At 41.0% G+C, this 9,668-nt stretch overlaps 1 long non-coding RNA gene across 1 annotated transcript; it reads left to right on the top strand.

Annotated features, from left to right (window-relative positions):
* The first annotated feature begins 765 nt into the window (after window positions 1–765).
* LOC113425945 (uncharacterized) lies at window positions 766–6,282 on the top strand. The gene is made up of 2 exons (XR_015747197.1): window positions 766–911; window positions 4,100–6,282. It is a non-coding gene; the product is annotated as an uncharacterized LOC113425945 (long non-coding RNA).
* The last annotated feature ends 3,386 nt before the right edge of the window (window positions 6,283–9,668 follow it).

Below are 9,668 nucleotides of genomic sequence, written 5' to 3'. Positions count from 1 at the left end.
TAGTAACACAGGTTGTTAAGCAAATCTGGATTCCCCATTGACTTTGCTTGCCAGAAGGTCGCCAAAGGGGATGCAGGACCCTGGGACGTCGCAACGGTCATAAATATGAATCAGTTGCCAAGCGTCCAAATGCTGATCACATGACCATGGGGATGCTGCAATGGTCATAAGTGAAAATAAAAAAGAGTCATGGGTCATTTTTTTCCAGTGCCATTTGAACAGTCATTAAGTGAACTGTTGTAAGTCGAGGACCAGAAACCTAGACCTCCTGTCCCCCCTCCTGCCATCTGCAACTGGGACTTCCAGGATGAAAGCATTCCAACCGGCTCTGTTTGTCCTCCTGGGCAGGGGTCTCCAACCTTGGCAACTGTAAGACTTGGGGACTTCAACTGGGAACTGAAATCCACAAGTCTTACAGTTGCCAAGGTTAGAGATCCCTGCTTTTGGGGATGCAAGCAGCGCCTCCAACCCTTTGGAAAACCCCGGAGACAGCTAGGAACAAACAAACGGGCTTTCTTGCCCGGCGGCTGCGGAAAAGAAATGGATCCGCCCAAGCCTTTTCCTCGCCTGGGACCTCGATCTCCAAAGAGGCTTGCAGGCGGGAGCCACTGAGGCCGGAGAGTCGCGCAGATGGCAGCCGCGCCCAGGGACATCAAAGGCTCCGGGCATTTTCGTTCTCTCCAGGCTTTCCAAGGGTTAAAGAGAGCGAGTTCTTCTCCCTAGAAAGGCCATATTGAGGAGTGAGGGGGTACTTCTGACCCTCTTCTTCGCTTTCCCGGCGGATTCCCCTCAGAAAAAACGAACCCAGGTCTTTGAGGCATCTCGGGAAAGAACCATTGGGAGAGGCGGGGCTAAGATTTCCCGCCTGTCTGTGAGGAGGAATCGCGCGACTGAGACGTCCTCTTTTTCTAGTAAGTTAACGATCGTAATATTATAATAGTAATATAATTAAATAATAATAATGCCGAAGAATTCTGCCCTAAAGTCCTTTTCAAGGGTAGGACTCGCCTGCTACTGTATTGAAGATACGGTGCTAGCAAACATTGCTCCTGAGGAACAGTGGTCTAAAAGTGACCATCTCTGAGGGGAAGCTGTGGCAGTCCTGCAGGAAAGAAAAATCCAGAATATTGAAATGTTGAATTTCCCCAATCGGAATATTTCTCAAAGACATCCAGTTCTTTTTTTTTTTAAGTTACTTCAGGAATTGCAGAAGTATGGGGAAATATAGGTAATAGGATTGTGAGTTTGTTAGTAGGATTCACTGGGTTAGGGATTTTATGACTTTAACTGTGAATTGTATTGTATTAGGGAGGTTCAGCCAATCTCATTATACACATGTACTCTGACAAAAGTTTGAACTGAACCTGGTAGTCCTCGACTTACGACCCTATTTGAGCACTGTGAAGCTGTATAGAAGTCTAGGTGCTATTGCTATCTATAGGGTTATATTAATAGGTTAATACAGGATATGGGGTTTAAATGTTGCTTTCCCTTAGATTCAAGGTGGTAGCAAGGGGATATGAAAGTTTGCCTTGATGGAAGTAAATACACTGCTCAAAAAAATAAAGGGAACACAAAAATAAGACATCCTAGATCTGAATGAATGAAATATTCTCATTAAATACTTTGTTCATTACATAGTTGAATGTGCTGACAACAAAATCACACAAAAATTATCAATGGAAATCATATTTAGCAACCCATGGAGGTCTGGATTTGGAATTACACTCAAAATTAAAGTGGAAAAAAACACTACAGGCTGATCCAACTTTGATGTAATGTCCTTAAAACAAGTCAAAATGAGGCTCAGTAGTGTGTGTGGCCTCCACGTGCCTGTATGACCTCCCTACAACACCTGGGCATGCTCCTGATGAGGTGGCAGGTGGTCTCCTGAGGGATCTCCTCCCACACCTGGACTAAAGCATCCCCCAACTCCTGGACAGTCTGTGGTGCAACGTGGCATTGGTGGATGGAGCGAGACATGATGTCCCAGATGTGCTAAATTGGATTCAGGTCTGGAGAACGGGCGGGCCAGTCCATAGCATCAATGCCTTCGTCTTGCAGGAACTGCTGACACACTCCAGCCACATGAGGTCTACCATTGTCTTGCATTAGGAGGAACCCAGGGCCAACTGCACCAGCATATGGTCTCACAAGGGGTCTGAGGATCTCATCTCGGTACCTAATGGCAGTCAGGCTACCTCTGGCGAACACATGGAGGGCTGTGCAGCCCCCTAAAGAAATGCCATCCCACACCATTACTGATCCATTGCCAAACCGGTCATGCTGGAGGATATTGCAGGCAGCAGAACGTTCTCCACGGCATCTCCAGACCCTGTCACGTCTGTCACATATGCTCAGTGTGGACCTGCTTTCATCTGTGAAGAGCACAGGGCGCCAGTGGAGAATTTACCAATCTTGGTGTTCTCTAGCAAATGCCAAACATCCTGCACGGTGTTGAGCTGTAAGCACAAACCCCACCTGTGGACGTCGGGCCCTCATACCACCCTCACGGAGTCTGTTTCTGCGTTTGAGCAGCCATATGCACATTTGTGGTCCTCTGGAGGTCATTTTGCAGGGCTCTGGCAGTGTTCCTCCTGTCCCTCCTTGCACAAAGGCAGAGGTACCATTCCTGATGCTGGGTTGTTGCCCTCCTACGGCCTCTTCCACGTCTCCTGATGTACTGGCCTGTCTCCTGGTAGCGCCTCCATGCTCTGGACACTACGCTGACAGACACAGCAAACCTTGCCACAGCTCACATTGATGTGCTATCCTGGATGAGCTGTACTACCTGAGCCACTTGTGTGGGCTGTAGACTCCGTCTCATGCTACCACTAGAGTTAAAGCACTGCCAGCATTCAAAAGTGACCAAACCATCAGCCAGAAAGCATAGGAAATGAGAAGTGGTCTGTGGTCACCACCTGCAGAACCACTCCTTTATTGGGGATGTCTTGCTAACTGCCTATGCTTTCCACCTGTTGTCTATTCCATTTGCACAACAGCATGTGAAATTGATTGTCAATCAGTGTTACTACAGAAGTGGACAGTTTGATTTCACAGAAGTGTGATTGACTTGGAGTTACATTGTGTTGTTTAAGTGTTCCCTTTATTTTTTTGAGCAGTGTACATTGTAGCATATTCCAGAGCCCCCGTTACAAGGAAAAAAATATTCAATCTATTTGAGATGCATTCTCTCAGCAGACTGCCTGCATCAGTGGTTGCCAGCTGGTGGGCTGTGAGAAAATTTTGGTGATCCGTAGAGAAATATCATCCCCAGAGCACCCCCCCCCAAAGCAATTTATCCAGGCTGCACAGGAACACAAGGCTGCACCGCCCACATGGCTCACGGGAACCCTCCCCGCCCACTCACTCCTTACCTGGCAAACTTGCCTACTAAGTTGCTATTTTTCATCCCCCCCCCAACCATCAGCTGTTCTGCTGTGCCAGGAGATTTAGATTAGCTAGAAAGCTGGACCTTGTTGGATTAACCTTCCTTAGAACTGAAGGGATATTATTCAGTGCAGACTCAGGTAGCCAATGGAAGAAAGATAGATCTGTGATTCTGTGAGCAACTCAATCTGCCTGCCTGCTTTGCCTGATTTGGGTAAAAGTTGCTCTTTTTTTAAATAAAAAAATCTATATTTACATAAATATTTATAATATTTACATACAAGCCATGCCCAGCCAGTCACATGATCACCAAGCCACACCCACAGAACCGGTTAAGAAATTTGAATCCCTTCCCTTTCCCTCCCTTCCCCAACATCAGCAAGCCACCATCAGTCAAAATTCGTATTAGTGGTCCCTGGGATTGCCTTTATATTGCACTAAATTCATGAACTATACTAGAGAGGAGGAAATGAGAGGCATGATGTCAGGGTAGTAAGTTGAATGAGGCAATGGTTGCCAAGCCGTATGTTTCAGTTTTGTTTCGACCATTACAACAGTCACCCAGTTTCGTGAACGCCAATTCTCATCCAATTGTTATTTGTTTATTTCTCATGTGCTCTTTTAAGTTTGAACTTAACTGTATTTTTTTAACTGTAATATTTAATGGCATCATATAGTTTGATAACTATGATTTCTTGTTTTGTTTTAGATTCAAATGAAATGAACCCATAATGGGTGAAAAAAAGCAAAGGAATATTTTGCATTTCTTTAGCAATGTAAAAGATAATGTTACTAATGATAATAGTAACAACAACAATATGTGTACTTCACTTAACCGTGAGCTGATCAATGAATCAGAGCCTCCACAATCCTCATCAGGCACCATTAGGAAGAACATTCGAACTGGAGGTGGAAAGAAAAAAAAACTCAAAGTATCAAGAAAATATGATTCGAACTACTTGAAATTTGGATTTATTCAAGAACCTGGTAGTGAGCTGGATCCACGACCGCTTTGTGTTGTGTGTTCTGAGAGTTTAGTAAATGATGCCATGACACCTTTGAAACTCAAAAAACACTTCCAATTAAAACACCCAGATTTAGCTAAGAAACCGCTGGAATATTTTCAAAGAATGCATGAAAATATGCAAAAGCAAGTAATTCCTTTAACAAAAATGACCGTTGAAGATAAGTCCTTAGTAAAGGCTTCTTATCTGACAGCACTTCAGATCGCAAAAAATAAAAAGTCGTATACGATTGCAGAAGAATTAATTAAGCCTTGCATGTTACAAGCCTGTGAAGAGGTTTTGGGAAAGCAGGCTGTCCAGAAACTGAAAATAATTCCTATGTCCGCTAACACTGACAAGCACAGAATTGAAGACATGGCTGAAGATATTGAAAATCAAGTTATAGAAATGGTGAAAAACTCACCATTTTATTCAATTCAACTTGATGAATCAACAGACATAAGTAACAAGGTTCTTCTCCTTTGTTTTGTGAGGGTTGAGTGTGAAGGAGAGTTACAGGAAGAACTACTTTGTTCACTCAACTTGCCAGGTAGAACAACTAGCTCTGAGATTTTTGAAGCACTTAATAGTTATTTCCTGGAACATGGAATTGAATGGAAAAAATGTATTGGGATATGTACAGACGGTGCCTCAAATATGACTGGACATCTTTCAGAAATTGTTGCAAAGGTAAAAAATGTTGGTCACCCAGACATTTTGTCTACACACTGCGTTATACATTGTGAACAACTTGTGGCAAAAAAAATGTCCCCAGAACTACACGAAGTGTTATCAGATGTTATTAAAATTATAAATGAAATTCAACACAAGGCACCCAATTCTCGAATGTTCGAGGAAATTTTTGAAGAAATAGGTTCTGAGTGTACTCACCTTCACACTGAGGTGAGATGGCTGTTAAAGGGCAAAATACTAACCCGACTGTTTGCTCTACACAAAGAAGTCAAATCATTTTTCCAGCAGCAAAATAATCTGAAATTTCAAAAACTCTTGTCCAATGATGAGTGGGTAGCCAAGCTTGCATACCTGGCAGATATTTTTTCGCAGTTAAGTGATCTAAACATATCTTTGCAAGGACAACTTAAGGATATATTCACACTACGAGGTAAAATTGATGCGTTTCAAGAGAAAATATTACTGTGGCAAATGCGGTTGGCTGAAGAAGATCTGCAGATGTTCTTAAATTTTGATGACTATATGAGAGAGAAAGATGTCAATCGGCAGGTGGTAACCATTGTTCAACAGCACTTGCAATCACTCACAGAATCTTTTGGTCGTTATTTTCCAAAGAAAGAAGATCCCAGACATGGCAATATGTGGATAATAGATCCATTTGCAGCAAAAATTGAAGATTGCAATTTAAGCATGAATGAAAAAGAAAGTCTCATTGACTTATCATCCAATGACCGTCTCAAAGCTAAATTCCAATCACCCATATCAAAATCTCATTTTTGGCTCTCTGTAAAAAGTGAATACCCATTGCTGAGTGAAAAAGCAATGAAAATTTTGATTCAATTTTCAACAACATATTTATGTGAAAAGACATTTTCATCTGTCACAGCAATTAAAACTCAGTACAGTTCTTGGCTTGAAATAAAAATGGCTCTCCGTCTTGTAGTAACATCATTGGAGCCAAAAATCCATAAACTTATTTTAAACAAGCAGGAACAAATATCATACTAAAATGTGTAATACTTAAATAAGCTTCAATTATTTTGTAATAATTAACTTTAATAATTTTGTTACAATTAGACAACCTTTAAAGATTTTGTTATGATTAAATAAGCATTTACTACTTTGTCATAAATAAGCATTTATAATGTTATATTAAATAGGTGCATTTCATATTAATAAAATGGAAGTTCTCTGATAATTATTTTACAAATGTACGTATCTTTTTAAAACAATCATTAGTGATCCACAGGATTTAAAATTATGAATTTAGTGGTGTGAAAGATTGGCAACCACTGACGTTGAGGACTCCAATCCATCTCGGCATATATTACTCTATCTGAGCTGGAGGCAGATGTTGGTTCCACCAGAAAAAAAAGATGTCTCAACAATTAGTACAGAAAAAATAACCTTTGTTGTCATTTTTTTTATTGTGAGCACAATGGCATACATTAAAAATGAAATTCTGTTGCCTCCTCTCAAAAGAAGGTATATATCTACCTATACACATAACATATATATAGAGAGAGAGAAGGAGTGGGGGGGAGCGCAACATTATCATACTTCCAGCAGATAAAGGTAATGCCACAGTAGTAATGAAAAAAAAAAAGACTACGAAATAAAACTGGCAGACCTACTACAAGACTCCACATTCTAACCCATAAACACTGACCCAACCACATATCTAGAAAAAATAAGAAAATCATAACCAGCAACATTAGCAAAGAGATCCAACAGAAGATCATCCCAAGAGAAAAATCTTCCAGATGCCCCAAATTATACGGCCTCTCCAAAATACACAAAGGCATACCTCTTAAGACCCACAGTCAGCTCCATAGGAGCACCACTACAAAACCTGGCCAAATACCTAGCAAAACAGCTACAGCCCCATGCTGAAGCAGCAGCTTCACATGTACAAAACTCATACCGCTTCTTAGAAATGATCAAAAATCTACATGGAACAAAGAGACCTGCTAGTAAGTTTTGATGTTTCACTATCACCCAAGTCCCAGTGAAAGAAACCCTACAAATCATCAAATACAAACCACCCAAGCACCTCATAGAACTAACTGAACACTGCTTAACCAACACATATTTCATATACAAAGGACAAAGATACAAGCAGATCGAAGGAGCCCCCATGGGATTGCCACTGTCACCCGTTATTGCAAATCTGTTCATGGAAGAATTCGAATCCAGAGCCCTGGCAAATGCCACTCACAAACCCAAACTATGGCTAAGATACATTGATGACACATTTTTTATTTGGCCCCATGGAAAAGAAAACCTAAATAATTTCCTAACACAACAATACATCCCCCAAAATCAAATTCACCATGGAAACGGAAACAAACAACTACCATTCCTAGATGTACTAATCTACAAAAAGACAGATGGCACACTAGGACACACCATATACGAGAAGAAAACACACATCAACTGCTACCTAAACACTCAGTACCACCACCACCCAGCACAAATAAACTCCTTAGCCAAAACACTAATTACCAGAACCAAATGCCTGGCAGACAAGGCACACATAAAGACTGAAATATGCACCCTGACCAAAATACTGATAGCTAATGGCTCCCACAAAAACAAAATCACGTGATCCACAAAAACACACTGAAACACAATAGGGACCAGAAAATGAACAAACCTATGGAACAGCTGTCCTGCCCTACATAAGAGAAACAAAAGACAAAATCAGCAAAATACTATGCAGGCATCACATCAAGACTGCCTTCAAAATGGACAAAAAAATAGCAGCCATCCTAAGAAACCCCAAAGACCGAGAAAACCAAGGCATATATGAAGTACCCTGTGCATCATGCCCTGCCATACATAGGACAAACCAACAGAAGGATAAGTACCCGCCTTGAAGAACACAAGAATGCAATAAAAAAGCTGGAACACACTTCCTCACTAGTCCAACATACAAAAGCCACAGGTCATAGCATCGACTTCAATGGCACCAAAACCCTAGCTACTATAGAAAACCCAGGCTACAGAATCATCAGAGAAACCATAGAAATTGATAAAAGACCTAATAGTATGAATAGAAGAGATGACTCCACCAGACTATCAATCATCTAGAAGCCTGCACTCACAAACAAAAAAATCTCTATACCACAATCCAGGCAAGCACCTGGACACAAACAAACCCCTCCTAATACCTCCAGCCCAAACATGCCCCAGCCAGCTACCCCAATAAAACCTAGCTTCCTAATAAATATCGGCCATTCACAAGAAACCAAGCTGCACTAAGAAACCCCAATGCACAAAACACAATGTTGCCAACCAATCAAGAACCCAGCAACTCGAAGACCAATAAAAACAGACCTAGACTCCCAGCCAATCAAGATGAGGAAAAAGCCATTCAAATAAAGCAGAAAGCCAGCACCAAATTCAAACAAAAAATGCTGCTAAGCCTGACACACAGGATTAAAAAGAACCCACTAAACAAGCCTGAGGATGGCAGATGAGATTCTGCTGAAACGTCACAATTAAAAAAGCACAAATATTAAGATGTGAGAAAATACCTGAAGAAACCTAAATACCATACATGTAAATTCCCATGAAAACATAAGAAAACACACACACGTGTATGTATGTATTTATATACACTGCTCAAAAAAATAAAGGGAACACTTAAACAACACAATGTAACTCCAAGTCAATCACATTTCTGTGAAATCAAATTGTCCACTTAGGTAGCAACACAAACAGATCCCCCCGATACCTCCAGTTCAAACACACCCCAACCAGGCACCCAGATGAAACCTAGCTTCCTAACAAATGATAACTGTCCATTTACTCGGAGCCAAGCTGCACTAAAAGCCTCCAATACCGGAACACAATGTTGCCAGCCAATCAAGACACACAAAAAGCCACAAAACAGACAGAACATATTAGAAACACCAATCAAGCAGAACACAGCAAACTCCAAGACCAATAAACACAGACCAATACTCTCAACCAATCAGGATGAAGAAAAAACCATTCTGGCACAGCAGTAGGCTAGCCCCAAATTTAAAACTGAAACAACTGTAAAAGTCTGACTCACAGATGAACACAATACAGAAGCCTGATGATGGCAGATGAGATTCTGCCGAAACATTGCTACAACTTTAAAAGCACAACTATAATGACGTGGGAAAATACCCGAACAAAGCTGAATACCATACATGTAAGTACCTGCGAAAACTTAAGAAAACAAACATATATATGTATATGCATATGCATATGTATATGTATATGTACATACACTGATCTCTTGTCTATTTTGAATACATAAGGGAAAGGAAACTTAAATATTCACAAGGTTGATACTATATGGAACAAAACTGACAATCTAGATGTTCTGCTTCAGACAAGTCTCCAGAAGGTAACAAGGATAAAAATGTGAAGAGGATGTATAGCATCCCAGACAGTACTGCTGACCTGTACCATCATCCTCTGGGTCAGACAAAGGGGACAGAAGGATAGTTCTTTTTTTGAAGCTATTAACATCTGGGGAAGTATTGAATAAAATCCCTTTCAGATTGAAGCTACTTATGTAATCCTCTCGTCAGGTGACTTACA

This window comes from Notechis scutatus, chromosome 2 (assembly GCF_049901735.1).
Source record: "Notechis scutatus isolate UNSWTSFEM ecotype Mainland chromosome 2, rNotScu1.2, whole genome shotgun sequence".
NCBI classification, from domain to species: domain Eukaryota; kingdom Metazoa; phylum Chordata; class Lepidosauria; order Squamata; family Elapidae; genus Notechis; species Notechis scutatus.
This window is presented reverse-complemented; position numbering and strand designations above follow the sequence as displayed.